This window comes from Pongo abelii, chromosome 14 (genome assembly GCF_028885655.2).
Source record: "Pongo abelii isolate AG06213 chromosome 14, NHGRI_mPonAbe1-v2.0_pri, whole genome shotgun sequence".
NCBI classification, from domain to species: domain Eukaryota; kingdom Metazoa; phylum Chordata; class Mammalia; order Primates; family Hominidae; genus Pongo; species Pongo abelii.
Window position 1 is genome coordinate 30718828 of NC_071999.2, and position 20145 is coordinate 30738972.

Consider the following 20145-nt stretch of genomic DNA (forward strand, 5'->3'; position numbering starts at 1 on the left):
GGAGTTTTTTCCCTCTTAACTATATCAGCTATACTGAGTGGGATGTAATCACATGATTTAAAATTGATAATTAGTGTGTGAAAGGCACTTGGCAATGAAATACACAGAAATATCAGTGACATAATTTTGGCAGCAGAAAAATGCTAAATATAATCCAAATGTCAATGTAGAAATGAAAACAGTACTAGCTAGTCAATGATTTATATAATGTCTTGGGAAAATGAAGTCAATTGCATTAAATTTTAAATCAAAATAAAATGTACTTTATTTAAAAGTTATAGAAGCTGGAGGCATAGTATACTTGTGTGTTATGTGTATGTATATACAGTGTATGAAATATATTTAATATCATTAAGAATGATATCCTTGCCCCCGTCGTACTTCTCTTCTAGTCATAAACCCTAAAGAAAACCTCTTTAGATTTTTCTTCTAGGGCAAGGCTCAATGGCTCACACCTTTAATCACAGCACTTTGGGAGGCCGAAGTGGGTGGATTGTCTGAGCCCAGGAATTTGAGACCAGCCTAGAAACATGATGCAATTCCATCTTTACAAAAAAAAAAAAAACACAAAAATTAGCCAGGCGTGGTGGCATGTTCCTATAGTCCCAGCTACTCAGATAGCTGAAGCAGGAGGATCACTTGAGCCCAGGAAGTTGAAGTTGCAGTAAGCAATGATTGTGCCACTGCACTCCAGCCTGGGTGACAGAGCAAGACCCTATCTCAAAGAAAACCCAGTTGTTTCTTCTGGAAGTTGTCTTCATATCTCTGAATATGTGTGCCTCTTTTGCAATATGCTAAATTTGGTTCATTTTAGACATTATCTTTTGACTTCCTGTTTCAAGAGGTGAGGATTTCCCTCTCTACATTACAGCCTTGCCTCCTCTCCTTCTCCCTTCCCACATAGTTACATCTCTAATTTTAATTAATTCAGGGATCCATGATAACCTCTTTAAATTATGTAAATAATGTTCATTGTAGGGCTAAAAAGTATGATTATTTTTTCTTTCTTGTTCAGTTTTCAGTTTTCTCTGTAGTTTCTAATGGCCTTTCTTTTTGTCTTTTACCCTAACTGCATCCCACATTTGTTTAATACTCTCCAGATGTTCCATTATAGTATGTTTGCCTGAGTCTCTTGTCCCCCTTCCCCTTCCTTCTGAAGCACCCTCTCCTCCAGTCCCCATCAGGACTGCTTGCTCTCTAGGCTCTGCTTGCTGCTGGACTTCACTTCTCTCTGATGCTCTCCAGAAGGGCACCATTTTCCTGGATTCCTTGTTTTTCTTGTTCTTAGTTTCCTCACTCACATTCCTGAAGTATATGTATCAATAGATTCTTACTGTTACATCAGCAGTATATTTCTGAAACATTGGATAGCCAGAATATCTTTATTCTTTGATTATATTTGATTGGTAGGTTAGCTGGGTATAAAATTCTAGGCTGAAATTCTTTTTCTGTCAGAATGCTATGTGTTGTTTAGCTTACTTCTGGTTGATTGGAAACTCAATGCAATTTTGATTCTCCATCTTTGGCATTTAGATTCTATTTTCTCTTTATGTTTAGTGTTCTGAAATTTACAAAGATATGTGTTTTGTGGATATCCTTTTCTTAATGTGCTTTCAATCTAAAGACTGGTTTCCTTTAGTCTGGGAAATTTTCTTCTATTATTTTTTGGTAATATCCTCCTTTGCATTTTCTACATTCGGTCTCTCTACAACTTAGTCGTATATTTAACCTTCTGGGTTTACATTCTAATCTTATCCTTTTACTGTCTTGGATATTTCTGTGACTGATCTTCTAGGTCCTCTATTGAGGATTGGGTTTTTATAAGCCACGTTTTTCTCTCTTTTTAATTTTCAAGTGCTTTTTTAATGTCTTTTTTTCCCTACAAGCATTCTGATCTTAGTTTACAGATGTAATATCTTCTCCTATCTCTTTGAGGATATGAAATAAAATTTATTTAATGTTTTCTTTTGTTCTCTCATTCATCTCTGTTTTCTCTGTGTTCTTTCTTGTGAAAACTTCCCTTAAAAGCCCCAATGGGTGTGTTCAGTCTTTCTTTAATTAGCTCTTTTATTTCTTAATTACATCATTTAACATCCATCTAATAATGCAAATATTGAAATACTGAATGGCTAATACATTTCAGATGCTAGTAAAATTAACATATGTTCACAGTAATTTGACCCTGTAATAAAATGTGAGAGTTTTTTTCATGGCTTATCTCTTTTATTTTCCTTGGCTGGAAGAATTTCCAGAAAACAATAGAATTTCTGTGGTTATGAAAACAGTAGAAACAAACTTGTTAGCAAATGTAGATAATGAAAAGCACTATCCATCTCCTTTAAATTCTGTTGTGGAAAGGGATTTTACACTGTGCAAATACAAAGAATATTGTATTTTAACTATATATTTATTCATACTTGGATGATAATTAAGAGGACCTTCCATGGAATTAGCTGTGGATTTCTTTTCCAGGTGTTCATGATTGTGTCATATATTCAGGTTAAATCAGACATTAGCCTATTTAGTGAAAGTCTAATGTATAAAAGCATCTGCAGCAATAAAATATATTTTGAGGATTTTACTCCTCGTAAAATACATTCCATGCTGTAATTATTGCCTTCAGCAGTTGCTGATTCCCTATCTATATTAGTATTCTTAGGCTTTTCAGCAGGATTGAAAAATATTTCCGCTGATTGTTCAGCTACTGTTCTGAAGTCATAAAAGTACACTTACAATAGACAACTTGCTATATCAATGCCTTAAAATTATTTTCAATAAATTATGGTATTTTCTGAATATTAATAATGCCATAATTAACCATAAACAATAAAATGACCATGATAGTAGCTTGATTGCTAGGAATTTTTAAAGGCAATATTGCTTGTTCCTTCTGAAAATAAAAGCTGAGAGCAAAGAGAAAGGGGAAGGAGAAAGGAACAAGTATTCAAGAATGGTTTTCCATGTGAAACTGTGAGCTGAACGCACCAGCATCATCCACCTACAGCTTTCTGGGGCCTGGGAGGGACAAGTGGTGCTGACTGAGAGGTGGGGCTCCTGGTGCTGTCTCCCATTTCTGTCCTTGCAAGGGTCTTAGTGCTAAGCCTTTTGCAGCAGCTTCTAGTGTGGGGCCCTTGAGGAAGCTGCCACTTCTAAGTGCCAGAAACTGATAGCCGGGGTTGTGGGGTCTAACAGCTTGGACGAAGGGCCGAGGAGGAGAGTGCTTTTACCATGGGCGGCACAGGTTGGGCTTTGTTCGTCTCATGTCATTTTTGATCTGTTGGACAGACAGGGCTATTGAGCCAGCTTGACCTCTTCTGTAACCTCTTCCCCACTGCCATTCTCAGCAGTGGCTCTGGAGGAGGTCATTCTTCCTGAATGTGGCCAGTCGTGTCTGATGAAGTCTCTGTCCCAGAATAAACACTTACTTAGGGTTAAAATAGAGGCGCCATAAACTTTAGGTACCATTTATGAAATGTATTGCAAAGTGCCTTTTCTTTGCTTCTGTCCTTGCCCTTGACCTGTAAGTGTTGCTGTCTCCCAGAGGCCCACCATGGATTTCCTCTTGCCTCCTTACATAGGTTCCCTTGCTGGAGACTTCTACTGCTGTGGTTATAGCATATTTGCCAGTGTTACAAACATTTTTCTTATCAGAAACTCTCCACTGAGCATCAGCCTTGTGCTCTGGATTTTTTCCTGGAGAGCCCACAGGTACTGCGCCTTAAACATGCCCCCAAAATACATTCATCTACCACTTGGCGCTCTCCCTCCCGAGCTTCACCTTTGGTTGTGTTTGTTGCCATCTCTCCTGTCTCCTATCTGAAAATGCCTGGAGTCATTCTTTGCTGCCACCCTATATCAGGTCCATCAACCGGGACCTCTCAGGATCTTTCTTCAAGACTAATCCCAACTGGTCTCAAACTCCTGGCCTCAAGTGATCCTCCTGTCTCAGCCTCCCAAGTAGCTGGGATTAAAGGCATGTACCACTGTTCCTGGCCCATCTGGGATTCCTGCCTCTCCTGACGCTCCAGCCTGCTCCTAAACATTTCTGTTAGGTAATTAACAATTACCTAACAAGTAATTAACAAATACTTTCACAAGTCAGTGGTTAGGTTAGACTCACAAAAACTGTCAGTGAATCATGCTACCCCCCACCCCACTACCTTGATGTAGTTGCCCTGTGTTCCCAGTTGCTTTGAGAAAGCAGATTCGAGAGCAGAAAGCATTCCTAAGGACAGACAGACTTTCCACGAGAGTCCGTTCTTAGTGGTCCACTTCCGTGGTACTCTGAGCCCTCCCTCCCCACCTCCCTCTCCAGAGCCCACATTTCCCAGTTTATGAAAGGAAGGAATACATCTCACCTCTTCAAGTCTTACTGTGGTGTATGCACCATGATACAAAAAATCTTAGGGATACAAACCAATGAGACAACATTTAGTGGAAAAAAAAAAGACTGCCTATGTTTATTATATCTGGACCCTGATAGGACATTTATCTTCTGTCATGGAGTTGAGACAGTATCTGTTCAGCTGTACAACCCACCCTCTCACCATACACAATGGTCAGCGATACCTTGCTCCTGAGCAAAAGTCCAAAGAAACTGCCAGTGAGAAGCATGGGAGGCAGCTGCCTCTGATATTGTGGAGACACCAAGGTCATGGCCAGACTGTTCATCAGATCCATCTGTGTCTATGAGTGGAAGCTCAGAAGCAAAAGAGTCATCATGGCTTGTTTATTAACATGTGCATTGTAGTTGAAATATGAAATCAGAGTCTTTTTTTCTGATTTAACTGATTGGTTAGAAAGTGAAGACAGAGGTGTTGTTACAGTGTGGCAAAAATTTTCTAAAACTTGAATGAGCTAAATCTGCAACTTTAGGGTTTGAAAGAGCACTTAAGGCATGTGACACAGTGACTGTGATATGTTGGAGAGAACCTTTTTCACAAAGAATACAATGTGAGCAAGCTTAGCCGGGTGTGATAAGAGAAAACTATTTTATCAAATGGCAATGAAGTAGCAAGAGGCTATTACAAATGAAACAATTTTACTTTCCTCAAACTTTGCTGAGTATATTGAGTGAAAAAAGATAAATCTAAATGAGACCATAGCAGGGATAATTCAAGGTCATTTGAAACTTCTTGGTATACCTCTGGATATACTTCTCAGAAGTCAAGAAAGTAAATGATTCTTGTGACTAATTAACAACTATTTTCACAAGTCAGTGGTTTCTGTTTCTTTGCTTTTTAGAAAATTTAGAAAATGACGTAATCACGATGTCAGCAGATAGAATATTTCAAATAACTTTGCAATACAGCACCATATTATTTTTGGCGTATGGTTCAGAAGAAATCGAAAGTATTGATGGCTCTTTCTGTAATGAAGCTTTACATTCTTTTTAATGTGTGAACTATTAATAGATTTCTCAGGACTGAGATCTATAGAAATGAGCAATAGGAATAGAAATTAAAACAAAATTAAGTTTGATTTCCATTTACCATTTCTGTGAAGTATAACAAGTGATCAATAAAATAAACAAAACTACATTAAATTATGGTAAAACTATATGTGTCAAGTGGAATGGAAAACCAGTTCAAGATAGAAGGAATGATATAAAATTTTTGACTGTTGAAGAAATGCTTGCTTCTGTCCACACTAGCAAAGACATGGAATCAACCCAAATGCCCGTCAATGATAGAATGCTAAAGAAAATGTGGTACATATATATACACCACAGAATACTGTGCAGCCGTAGAAAGGAATGTGATCATGTCCTTTGTGGGGACATGGATGGAGCTGGAAGCCATTACCCTCAGCAAACTAATGCAGAAACAGAAGACCAAACACCGCATGGGGAGCTGAACAATGTGAACACATAGACACAGGGAGGGGAACACCACACGCTGGGGCCTGTGGGGGTTGGGGAGGGAGAGCATCAGGAAAAATAACTAAGGCGCGCTGGACTTAATGCCTAGGTAATGGGTTGACAGGTGCAGCAAACCACCATAGCACATGTTTACCTATGTAACAAACCTGCACATCCTGCACGTGTACCCCAGAACTTAAAATAAAATAAAAGAAAAAGAAAGTTGCCTAAGTATACAGCTAAGAGTAGGAGAGCCAGGATGTTAGCCAATTGGTCTGACTCCAGAGTAAGGTCTTAAGGGCACTGCAAAGACATCAAAGAGTTCACAGTCCAGTGGGAGAGACAGGCAAGCCAGCCAGGATTATGATATATGATATGATATGATATGATATATGATGGTATGATATGGTGATATGATCTGATGATATGATATATGATATGGCATGATATATGATATGGTATGATATATGATATAGTATGATATATGATATGGCATGATATATGATATGGTATGATATATGATGATATGGTATGATATATGATATGATATATGATATGGTATGATATATGATATGGTATGATATATGATGATATGGTATGATATATGATATGGCATGATATATGATATGGTATGATATATGATGATATGGTATGATATATGATATGGTATGATATATGATGATATGGTATGATATATGATATGGTATGATATATGATGATATGGTATGATATATGACATGATATGATATATGATATGGTATGATATATGATATGGCATGATATATGATATGGTATGATATATGATGATATGGTATGATATATGATATGGCATGATATATGATATGGCATGATATATGATGATATGGTACATGATAGGATATGATGATATGATATAATGTGGCCTGTGATTAGGCTGTGGGAACAGAGAAAGGACACTGAATGGAATCTTGTGGAGGTGGGGAGACATGGAAGCATTTCCAGAACTGAGGTTCTAGCTATGTGTCCCCCAGTACCCTGTGATGGTTAATGTTATATGAACTTTACTGAGCCATGGGATGCCCAGATATTTGGTCAACATTATTCTGGGTGTTTCTGTGAGGATGCTTTTGGATGAGCTTAACATCTAAATAGGGAGACTGAGGACAGCAGATTGCCCTCCCTAATGTGGGTGGGCCTCATCCCATCAGCTGAGGGCCTGAAGAGAGCAGGAGACTGACCCTCCTGTGAATAAAAGTCCCCCTGCCTGGCTGCCTTCAAACTGGTACATCAGCTTTTTTTCCCTGCCTTCAGACTGGAACTGAAACATCAGCTTTCCCTGGGTCTCCAGCTTACAGACTCCCTCTGCAGTTCTTGGGACCTGCCCACCTTTCTAATTGCGTGAATCAGTTCCTTATAATGAATCTCTTCATATGCTCACACATACACACACACACACACACACACACACTCATTAAGTGCTTGTTAATGTCTTTTTAAAAGTGGATTGTGATGAATATCTGTGGTATTTAGAATCCATTAGCCACATTAAAAAGTGATGTAAATTTATTTTATAGTTTTAATATTTATAATATGCCAGAAATTATATCTTTTACAACTATTTATCCTTATCATTAAAAATTTTAGATCTTACCTAAATGCAAATATGTAGAGATTGCATTGAGTCTGTAGACTCAAAATTCCCGTGACATTTTTTGCAAAAACAGGAAAACCTATTCTAAACTTCATATGGAATCCCAGTGGATCCCCAAATAGCCAGAACAATCTATTTGGAGGAATCAACGTTTCCTAATTTCAGAACTTACTACAGAGCTACAGTAGTCAAAACAGTGTGTGTTACCATAAAGACAGATACATAGACCCAGTGGAATAGAATAGAGAGCCCAGAAGTAAACCCTGGAATATGTAATTAAATGATTTTCAACAAGAGTGTCGAGAGCATTCAATAAAAAAAAAAAAGTCCTTTCAACAAATGAGGCTAGGAAAACTGGATATCTAGATGCAAAATAATGAAGTTGGACCCTTACTTAACACCATATGAAAAAGATAATTCAGGACGGACACAGTGGCTCACACCTGTAATTCCGGCACTTTGGGAGGCCAGGGCAGGTGGATCACTTGAGCCAAGGAATTTGCAACCAGCCTGGGCAACATGGTGAAATCCCATCTCTACCAAATGAAAATACAAAAATTAGCCAGTTGTAGTGGTGCATTCCTGTAGTCCTAGCTACTCGTGGGGATGAGGGGGGTGCTGAGGTGGGAGGATCACCTGAATCCCGGGGAGGTTGAGGCTGCAGTAGGCAATGATTACACCACTGCATTCCAGCCTGGGTGGCAGAGTGAGACCTTGTTTCAAAAAAAAAAAAAAAATTAACTCCAAATGAATCAAAGACCTAAATGTAAGACCTAAAACAATAAAACTCTTAGAAGAAGACATAAGGGGACAGTTTCATGACATTGAATTTGGCAACATTTATTTGAACACCAAAAATATAGGCAACAACAAGAGAAATAGATAAATTGGACTTCATCAAAATTAAACATTTTTGCCCTTCAAAAGGTTCTATCAACAGAGTGAAAAGGCAACCTATTGAACGGGAGAAAATATTTGCAAATCATATATCGGATAAGAGATTAATATCCAAAATATCTAAAGAACTCCTAAACACAACAGCAAAAAACCAATTCAAAAATGGACGAAAGACTTGAGTAGACATTTCTCCAAAGAAGATATACAAATATCCAATAAGCATGTGAAAAGGTGCTCAACATCACTAATGATTAAGGAAATGTAACTCAAAGCCACATTGAGATACCACTTCATACCCGTTAGGATGCCTACTATCAATAGAAAACAAAAAAGAGTTACTGAGGATGTAGATAAGTTGAAACTCTTGTGCATTGCTGGTGGGAAAGTAAAATGGTTTAGCCACTCGAAAGATAGTATGGCTGTACCTCCAAGATGTTGAACATAGAATTACTATATGTTCCAACAATTCTACTTCTGTGTATATATCCCAAAGAATTGAAAGCAAGGACTGAACGCATGTTTTTATACCACTGTTCATAGCAGCATTATTCACAGTAGCCAAAGAGTGGAAACAACCCAAATGTCCATGTATGGATGAATGAATAAACAAAGTGCGCTGTATACATACAATGGCGTGTTATTTAGCCTTAAAAAGAATGAAGTCCTGATACATGCTACAACATGGATGAATAAAACTTTATGTTAAGAGATATAAGCTACACAGACAAGGACAAATATTGTATGATTTCATAGAGGCAGAACAGGGACTGTGGGAAGATGAGAGTTGCTTAATACCCATTAATATAGAGTTTAATGGTCTAATTAATACCATTAATACAGAATTTCAGTTTGGAGTGATGAAAAAGTCCTGGATATGGATGATGGTGATGGGTACACATCAAGGTAAATGTTTTTAATACCACTGAACTGCATACTTGAAAATGGTTAAAATGGTAAATTTTATGTTCTGTATATTTTACCATACCAAAAAGGACATAAAATATATTGAGATAGTTTTTGAGATTTGTAGATACATGGATCTTTAGATTTCTCTTAGGGAATGTGTGCACAGCTGCTCATATATTTGGAGAATTCCTGTCTAGTGTCCTTCACGGTCTGAATCCAGCCCTCTTCTCTCACTTCATTTTCCTTGTTCCAGCCACCTGGCAGCTCACACCTGCTAGGCTTTTGTACAAGTTGTTCTCTCTATTTTCACTGCCCCTTCTCCCCACACACAGTTGATGAATGGAATCTGATACTTCAAGACCCAGCCCAAGTGGCCACCACATTTGGAAAAGTTGTGCTCACTCCTCCAGACAGAACCTGTGTCTCCCTCTCCTGTGTTCCCAAAGAACTTTTCTGCACCTCAGATACGTCCCATGCCTGTCCCCAGACAGAGTGAATTGTTGGACAGAGATGGTGTCTCACCTTTGCAACTCCTACCCATAGCACAGAGCAAAACTTGAAGCAGGACCTTAGTAAACAGTTCAGTAACTGAATTTTTAAAATATATATGTGATTCTTTCCTTACAACCCTCCTCTGGGAGGGCAGACAGACCTTTCGCTCTACTTTCCAGAACCAGAAAATAAGACACAAAGCAAGTTCACACCTTGCCCAGGCCACAGGCTCACTGTGGCTGATGGGAATAGAAGGATAGCATCAGAATTCTCTTCTGATGATCCTAGTCTGTGCAGCCAGGCACTAAATCTTACTGTCAATAAGTTAAGAGTGTGACTTTATTGGTTATAAAACACATGTTCTCAAATATTTGCCATAGATCCTGTCCATAAATGAAGTGATCTTATACATATTTCTGCTACCCCTTCCATAATAAACCCCCTGCCACTGTTCCAACACCAGGAGGTTGGAAACAGCTGTGTCATTAATGAACGATAGCAGATCCTAACCAGTGACCTCCAGATGAAAGGCTCATTATTTCCTTACTGGTCTCGAGAGCTATTCAGTCCCCTAGCAAGCCAGCTCAGGATTTGGACTGAAGAGTCTAAGCCTTGAACTATAAAAAAAATTTACGAAGTCCTTGACACAATTTGGAGCGATTATGTTCTATTGTGCCAAGAATTTCTTATTAAAAATCAATTTAATTGTACATACCCCATCTGGTCGGTATTATGGTCTTTTACGGGGGGGGAAACACGATTTTGTGTTTACCTGATGTTCCATAGAGTAAGCATGTAGTTTTGCAGAAACAGAGACATTTTATAACGCTGAGAAATGAGTAATTAAAGAAAATTTTTAAATGTTTACCAGACTTCTTTTTACTAACTTTTGTGACTTTAAGCTATAAGATTCAACTTTCTTGCATTAGTTGGGATTTTAACGGAAAAGAAAATGCCAGACTAAAGTCAAAAATGTATGTGTGTACATCATCTGCTACATTTATTTCCATGTAATAATTTCTACTTTATACTCTCAAGATTAAAATTCAAGTCCTTTTATTCTTTTTTCTTTTTCTTTTTTTTGTTTTGTTTTTTGTTTTTGAGATATGATGTCATGGAGTCTGTGCACGATCTTGGCTCACTGCAGCCTCAGCCTCTCTGGCTCAAGCAACCTTCCCACCTCAGGCTCCTAGGTAACTGGGACTACAGGCATGTGCCACCATGTCCAGCTAATTTTTGAAAAAATTTTTGTAGAGACAGGGTCTCACTCTGTTGCCCAGGCTGATCTCAAACTCCTGGGTTCAAGCAGTCCTGCTGCCTCAGCCTCCCAAAGTGCTGGGATTATAGGCGGGAGCCACTGTACCCAGCCTCAAGTCCTTTTAAACATAACCCAGATTTCCCATTAGTATTTAATTAGTGTTATTTTCTATTCGAGGAATTTGGATAATGAAAGATGAGAAGATTACTTCTGATTGTCTGCTAGGTCAGTCTCAACCATATTAGCAAAAGATTGCAATATTTTCACTCAAAATATTGCCAGATAATATTTCAAGCTGCAGTGGTTGCATTTTGTTGTACAAAATGGGGAAGATTTTTAAAGCTTGCTTTTCAAACAGCTTGTACCCTAATCTTAAAAGGATCCCTTGGCACTCAAGGAAAAAGATCTGGATAATTCATAAATTTTTTGGTGTGCTTATGTGCTTATAGTTGTTAAGTGTTTTGTTCCAGTGACAGTCTTAAAGTATCAGTAATATAATAAGTTAGTAGCCATAAATACTGATTTGATTCTGAATTGCTTTAACTTAAATGTTTTAAAAATTACTTTTAAATAAGTAGGATTGACTGCTAGTCACTGCAGTCTACTAAACGCCTATTTGATATGAGCCATAATATCTTTCATCTTCTCTGTGCCCCGATTTCCTCATTTGTGAAATGGAGTAACACCTTTTGTTAGGATTGTTAAGATATTTAAATTAGATAATTCATCTAGAGTATTGCAAGGTTCTTGGAACAGAGTAAGCAATAAATACACGGTAGCCTGTATCATCATCAAAAGTAACAGAAACGACAGTTCTGCAGCGTGTAGTTTTCTTATTTAAAATGCTCTTTTAGATGAGCTTTCCTCTTTAACATCAAGTATTAATATTCTGTATATATCCATTTATTGAGCACCTACTGTGTGCCCACCCATGTGCTAGATCCTAGGTGTATGATATTGAGTGGAATCAATATAATCTCTGAGCACATGGGGTAGCCAGATAACAATACAATAAAAATTGCAGAATGTGGCAAGCTTGAAGAGAAAAATGAGTGTGGTGTGGTGATAAAGACAAGCAAGTTCTCTTCTTCTACATAATTCTTTGAAGTTGAAGTAATGCTTATTTGTTACACTGATAATAAAAATGTGTAAGGAAAAAATAACTTCCCCTCTTCTGGCTCCATGTCTGCTCAGGAATCATTAGAAACAGTTTGGTCAACCGTTCATACTTTTCTTTGCACTCATACAAATGTATGTAAACATATAGCATTTTTGTTGTGGTTTTTATAAAAAAAATGGAATCTATGCATTGCTCTGTAACTTTGTTGGTTTGCCTTGAAAAGTCCTTAGAAGTGTTATTAGTATGTGATGTTTGCAGCTGGCATTTTACCTGCCCAAGACTCAGTCAGCAATAGAAAACTCTCCAAAGATTTTATAGATGAGGCCCTGTCATTATCACAGTATCCTCTCTGGTCTCCATTTAATTCTGGCCACTCCATCCCATAATTTATTGAACAGAAAAAGATTCTCTAGGGTGTCTTACTAATACTACTGTTATTATTATTCCTGACAACCTTTGCTCTATAATAGCATTTCTGATCTTTTTCCCTTGATTTCCTGTCTACTTACCTGTTTATTTATTTGCCTTTTCCTTTGTCAATCTCATGCTGTTTCTTGGGCATTATTTCATTTCCATACTTATAAATTTAACATTTTAAAAGGTAGGTGTTTCTAGTTCATAGATTTGCTGCAATCACCCCGTACTAAAGAACTTCAGGGTTTTGTTTTTTTTTTTTTTTTGTCTGTGCTTTCTATTTTGTTTTCTGCTACCAACAATACTGCAAAACAAGATGGGTTTTTATATACTGGTGCTTTCATTTATGAGAAGTGGATTTCCAGAAATAGAATTTCTAGACAAAGTATATGTTTACATTTTCTCTTACTACATATGGCCAGATCAAATTTCAAAAAAAAAATACTGACGCATTTTGACATTTAAACAGATATCTTTGGTGCCAGTTTATCAGCCCAGACCTGATATGCAAAATAGTAGATCGTGATGTTATTGCCACTTCAGTGAGAAATCATATGTTAATTTACCTCATTATTCTCCGTAGGGTACTTTTTCACTTCAGTCCTCTACCAGGGATCCTGAAAGAGCAGAGTAAATAGAGGAACAGGTCATCCCTTTTCCACATTAAGTAGTCATCTGTTAAGTGTCGGCTGTTAGCTGAGAGCCTGAGAGTGGCGGCAGGTACAACCCGCCGAGGTTGGGCGATGGCAGCGGGACGTCCAGACAGGAGCCTGTGCAATTAGCCAAGACGGTTACTGCGTTTTTGGCAGTCAAGCAGCAGTTAAAGCAAAGAAGGGTCTTTTTTTCCAAGAAGGAAAAGCCATTTAATAAGTTTGGGTCAGTTTGCTCATAACAACACTACATTTGAGGACCAAAAACCCCAGGAGCTTGGCAAGCCAGCAGTGCTTGGCAAGTCTTCCTACCAGCTCACCAAGTCTGAGGCCATCCTGCAGGGATCTGGCTCTCTGGGCTTTGACTGTATTCACTTAACAGCATTCCCAGTTAACAAGAAACTAAAGGCAGAGGAATCTTTTTTCCCATTAATCCAAGAGTAAAGTTTAGTGGCTATAAGCAAGCCACCATCCAAGTAACTGCACATCAAATGGGGGACGGACCGTCTGTTTGTATTGAAGGCTCTGTTTGGTGTACACAGCTGGGAACTTGTGGCCCACCAAAAATGACATTTATGTTTAGGAATTGGGTGGTGCTGTCTTTTTTGTGTATGAATTAACATTTGTATATGACTTACTAGTGTGAAAGTCTGATTTTATAATGTGTCAGAGAGCCATCGTTTACCTGTCTCATGAATAAATAAAATAAAAACTAAGTACGTTTGTATAAATATTTAAAAATACACTGCATTCTCATACTGTTCCCATTTTACCTATGGAAATCTTGCCAAAATGAAATCAAGTTTGAGCATTTCAACGTAAGAGAAAACCAGCTCATGGATTTTAAAATTAAGAAGTGGATTTTTTTTGTTTGTTTTGTTTATGTTGGCTTTGGGTTTTTTTTTTTTTGTCTCTACGAAGTAAATAGTTTTGATGAAATAAACAGGTCCAATCATCTGATGATGGATTATTTGGATGCAGATTGAAATTGTATTGAAAATGTTGAGAATGAGCTTGTTTATGCTTCTCAAAAAGCTGCAGCACCTGCAACTGATAAAAATTAGTACAAACGTATCAAAAGTCTTTGAAGAAACATGTGGCCAATCCAGTGCCAACTTGGACAGAATCAGAACACTGGCTGCTTAGAGGAAATATCCCAACATTCAGCTAATCAACAGTGTTAAATGAAATGAATAATGAAACTTTTTACATGACTCAGTATTGCTTGGAACAATGTTAATGTCAACAAGGTCAGTTCATGGAAGGAGATGCTAGATTTCTTAAGATTTTTACCCCCTCATATGTTTTCAACAGCTTGAGTGTCTTGATTATACCGAATTCACTCAGTCTTTGAAATAATTTCTCATTAATAATTTACAAAGTTATGTGTTTGTTTTCAGGATCCAAATTTGTGAAGATAGCAGATTCATATCCAGTGATATGAATCTGTTACTCCTTTTTATTCGAAAAAGAGTAAAGCTTTCTAAACCCAAGCCCCCATACATAACAAGCAGAATCATGGCTTCATGCAACCAGCCACGTGTTATTATTTTGTTTGTAACAAACATCTGTTAGAAACAAGATTTCTAAGTTTTGTATCAGATTGACCAAATAAACTTATTTCTTTAGTCTAGGGTTTCTCAACAGTGGCATTATTGACATTTTGGACTATATAATTTTTTTTGCTGTAGAGAGCTTTTCTGGGCCTTGTAGGATGTTTAGCAGCCAGCATCTTTGGCCCACTCAATGCCAGTAGGCTCCTCCCCCAAGGTGTGACAATAAAAAAAATTTCCAGATACTGTAAAATGTCTCCTCAGAGGCAAAATCACCCCTAGCTGAGAACTACTGCTAGAAACAGCTATATAAATAAAACATGAATGTGTTAAGCAAGTCTCCCTCTTTCCCCCAGAGAACACTTCTACCACCTAAAGATGATGAATATTAATGATCTCTTATGTTTCCCAGAAAGTTGCCATGCATATATGAGTATGTACATCTGTTCTGCACGGTCTTGGCCATTCAATACTACCCTTATTTTTTCATTTTTAATGTATCTGTGAGATTCTTGTATTGCAGTGTATGGGGACTTATATTTAAAATTAAATCTTTTTAAAATTACGTAGAGTTCATTACAGGATGAGCCATAATTTCTTTAACCAACTGTCAATATACATGCAGGCTCTAATTCTTTGTTTTCCATATATAAGGGTGTGGCATTGTTTTCCAAATAATGCCATACCATTATATTTTTGTGTTGAATATTATGTGATTACAGCTATAAGGTATAATTTAGAGTATGTCCCTATAAGTGGAATCACTTGTTCAAACGAAAACTAAATTAAACATATTTATAGACAATCCTATCTCACCAGCTGGGTATTACAGTGTTGTTTCCCTAGTTTACCAAACTTTTATACTTTTACCCATCTGATAAGAAAAAAAGTTATATCCATTTGTGTACATGTTTAATAAAAATGAGATTCCCCATGTTTCTAAGCCTTTTTTTCCCCCTGTGATAACAACACTCCGTATACTCTTTGCCCATTTTTCTAGCAGCTTGTAGGGTGTTTTCTTTCTGATTTGTAAGAACTCTTCATGTATTGAAGAAATTCGGCCTTTGTTTTCATAGATATTCCAAATATGTGTGTACTAGTTATTTAATTTCAGTTTTCTTTCAACTTTGTTAATATTTTTATTTATAGAAATTAATTAGTTTCAAATTTGTCCCTCATTTCTAAGTTTAATGTCTTACAGGAGTCATTTTTCACATAGAGCAAAATAATGGTTTTCATGTTTTCTTCCAATGCTTTCAGAGTTTTGTTTTTTGTGCTTAAATATTCAAGGCATCTGAAATTCATCTGAGTATATAGAGACTGAAATACCACATATTCTTTTCCAAATACTATGGTAACTTATCATGTGATAAGGGACATTTCAAACAAGTGGGATAAAGATGACTTATTAAACAAATGCTGTTGACATAATTGCTGATATTTAGGTGCAAAATAATAAAGCTGGGTCCGTACTTGGTGCCTGCAAGGAACCAACAGAAGGCCACTGTAGCTGACTGGAGGAGATGCAGTGTTGTCAGAAAGACAGGTGGGGACCTGATTGTGTTGGGCTTTGTAAATCCAAGCTAAGAATTTGATCTTTTTTGAATAGAGTGTCTTTTTCATGTTCATTTGGCATGTTTCTCTTATATGTAGCATATATTTTGGATTTCATTTTTTTATCCATGTGAACTTTTATTGTGTGTTGGGCTTTGTAAATCCAAGCTAAGAAATTGATCTTTTTTGAATAGTGCCTTTTTCATGTTCATTTGACATGTTTCTCTTATATGTAGCATATATTTTGGATTTTATTTTTTTACCCACCTGAGCTTTTACTTTTTATTGTTAATATAACAAACACACGTTTAATATTATTTCTGTCATCACATTTTATGTTAGTTTTCAGCTTTTGATGTTTCCTTGGTTTCTATCTTTTACTAAAATTCCTATCACACTTTATTTCCCTAAGGACTTGTAAACATCTTTCACTCTCTTTTGGTATTGTGTACTGCTAGAGAGAAGTAGGAAGACTCCTTGATTTTTTTCTCTGTTACTTTTTCTGTCTGAATATACTGAAGAATTGATCCTATAAAATCTTAAAACTCATTAATTTCTATAGCAGCACATGTGTGGGTATTGATCTTTCTGTGTCTGTTGCTTGTTTTGTTTCCTAGGATGAAGGATCCCCTCTCTACTGGCTGATTAGAATATTTCAGAAAATTTTCTTCTGTTATATCTTTGAACATTTTTTTAACTTCTATTTTCCTCTTTTTTTTTAATACATCTTTTTGGGAATTTTTTGCTTATCTTTAAAGTCTTCTGACCTTTGCTGAGAATTGTTTTCTCAAGCTTTACTACCTGTCTCTACATGTGGTTTCAGCAGTGTCAGTTCATTTTTTTTGAGGCAGAGTCTTGCTCTGTCACCTAGGCTGGGGTGCAGTGGTGCAATCTCAGCTCTCTGCAACCTCCACCTCCCAGGTTCAAGTGATTCTCCTGCCTCAGCCTTTTGAGGAGCTGGGATTACAGGTGTGCACCACCACGCCTGGCTAATGTTTGTATTTTTAGTAGAGATGGGGTTTCACCATGTTGGACCAGGCCAGTCTCAAACTCCTGACCTTAGGTGATCCACCTTCCTTGGCCTCCCAAAGTGCTGGGATTACAGACGTGAGTCACTGCGCCCTGCTAGCAGTGTCAATTCTGGCTTTCATTTCTCTTTAGGGTAGCTTCAGTCTGTAACATTGACCTCTTCCTATTTGTCTCTTTCTTTGCTATATTAGACATCTTATTGTAACTTTCGTTGCAAAGAAAATTCACTTTTTCATTAGCTCTCTTAGTCTCACCAAGAATGTTTGAGATTTTCTTCTGCCGTGTGGCCTTGTTCTCCTGGAAAGATTATTTCATGTGCGTTTGTCATGTCCTCTTATTTTTTCTATAATATTTTTGGAAGATGTCTAGGGGAAAGGGGATTCCAAGTTGTCTTGGAGCACTTCCTGCTCTGGTCTCCTGTCACTCTGCAGTCATAAGCACCTCCCTTGCTGTTGTTTCTTTCCCTTAAGAGAGGAGGCCTGTATGCCCTACAGAAAATTTCTGTGTGTTATATATTCTCTTGGATGATTCTGCATTTTTTTTCTTTTCAGTTCACCTTGAAACTTGATCAGTGTCTGCCAAGTTGATTGTCATTTATATTTTCTATGCTGCCCTGCTGTCCTCCCTGCTTGATTCCTGAAAAAAAGGAGGGAAAAAGCATATTGCCCTTCAGCTTTAATTTGCCTACTGTGTTGAATCCATCCTGGATTCAACCTCTGCCACTGCTTGCCCTGACCTCTATATTTTATCTATTTTTCCTCTGAATTAGAGTTGGTTTGGCTATTTCTTGCATTGTTTCACCTATTTCTTTGAAAACTTTTTTTACTTGGTTTAATCTGTAGATTCGGTCTGCTGTGGGCATTCTCTCTTGATTTGGTCTAATCTGATCGTATTTGTTTGCATCTATTGTATATCATTTGTAGTTTTAATTAAAGCTGCTCATAGTTTCATTGTGTATGTGTTTGCTTTTTTTTTTTTTTTTTTTTTTGAGACAGGGTCTCACTCCATAGCCCAGGTTGGAGTGCAGTGGCACGATCAGAGCTCACTACAGCTGCCCACCTTTTAGGCTCAAGGGATTCTCCTGCCTTAGCCTCCCAAGTAGCTGGGACTACAGAGGCGTGCATCACCACAGCCAGCTAACTTTTTATTTTTTGTAGAGATGGGATCTCACTATGTTGCCCAGGCTGGTCATGAACTCCTGGGCTCAAGCAACTCTCTCCCCCTGGCCTCCCAAAGTGCTGGGATTACAGGCATAAGTCACTATGCCCAGGCTCTTTTCTATTTTTATTTATTTTTGCTGTTTTTAGTTGATAACAAGACAACACGTTAACTGGATTTTGCAATAAAAGAAAATACCCACTAGATATCTTTTTGGTCAATTGTTTGAATAGGAGAACTCAGAATTATGGCACAGTCTTGGAAAAATTAACTTAAAACCCTTGAAACAGTTTACTAATGTGTTTGAATCTGATGTGGATCCAGGCTCTCATTGCGCTAACAGTGTGGTTGAAGTATTGATTGCCAAGACCTCCAGTGGTAGGGAGAGAGTGGGGTTGAAATCGTGGTTTTAGGGATGGCTAATATTTGAATAAATGTTGTAGGAATTTTCCAAGCACAGAACACAGCATGAATCTCTGGTTCTTAGTTATTTACCAATATTTCTTCACGAGAATAGCCAGACCTCTTGGAAGGGTAGATGAAATTGAGTGACTAGGAGAGAGAGCATCAGATCCTACATAGAATGGTGATGACAGAGGATGGAGGGAATTGGGGTGATGTTCAAAGGGTACAAAGTCTTGGACAGGAGGAATAAATTGTATGGGGTTTTTTGAGATCTATTGTGCAGTGTGGTGAATATAATTAATAGTGCATTGTACATTTCAAAGTTGATAAGAGTAAATTTCAAATATTCTCACCCCCTCAAAATAAGTATTTGAGGTGATAGATATGTTAGTTAGCGTGACTTAATTATTCTACACTGAATTTGGAAACTTTAATATCACTTTGTACCCCATAAATACATACAGTTATAAAGGGTCAATTTACAATAAAATAAAAAATTTTAAAGGAAAAAGAAATTAAGAGTGAATAGAAGTGTGGAAGGATTTTTGAAAGTCAGCAAGTTTATCTTGGATTTAGGAGGGAGCCCTAGTAGTTTTTTGAACAGGGTAATGACAAGGTGAAAGCTGTATTTAAGGAAAACTTCATCTAGCACTTGATTTGGCGTTTAATTTGATCTCACAGGGACTTGGTGAGTACCTGTTTGTACCAAGTATCATACTGGATATAGTAGTGCACAGAGCAGCATGGGGAACAATTTATGCTTCAAGAAATGTAGTCTGGTGGAGTCAAGAAACTGATTTTGAAAAATCTGCCTCAGTAAAATTTCAGTACCAGAGCTGACCTCAACTCTGGTTGTCGTGATGTCTGTTCTGTGTTGCCAGTTAGGTTCCACCACAGCAGCAGTCTCTGTCTGTGATGATGTGACACAACTTACGTTGATTCTGTGATTTGTATGGGACACTCTAAAGTCTGCCCTCAGTCATTGGAATCATATCTCATATAAATGTAGCTGAATATTCAGCAGCAACTTTTCGAATTCCATATTTTCATGTTTGCTTCCTTCTAAGTCAGGTTTCTGTCCTGACGGTGGCTTGGCCCTCTTCTACCCCAGTCCTGCTGCCTCCATGTATTCAGATTACATCTGGATGATCTTTCCTTCTCTGACAGTGTTTTTCGTTTTTTTTTTTTTTTTTTTGGTATGAAATCTTGCTCTTGTCGC

General features: G+C 37.5%; 1 protein-coding gene across 6 annotated transcripts in view; it reads left to right on the forward strand.

Annotated features, from left to right (window-relative positions):
* ATP8A2 (ATPase phospholipid transporting 8A2) overlaps positions 1–20145 on the forward strand; it is a 663838-nt gene that overhangs the window by 449621 nt on the left and 194072 nt on the right. The window lies entirely within an intron of this gene.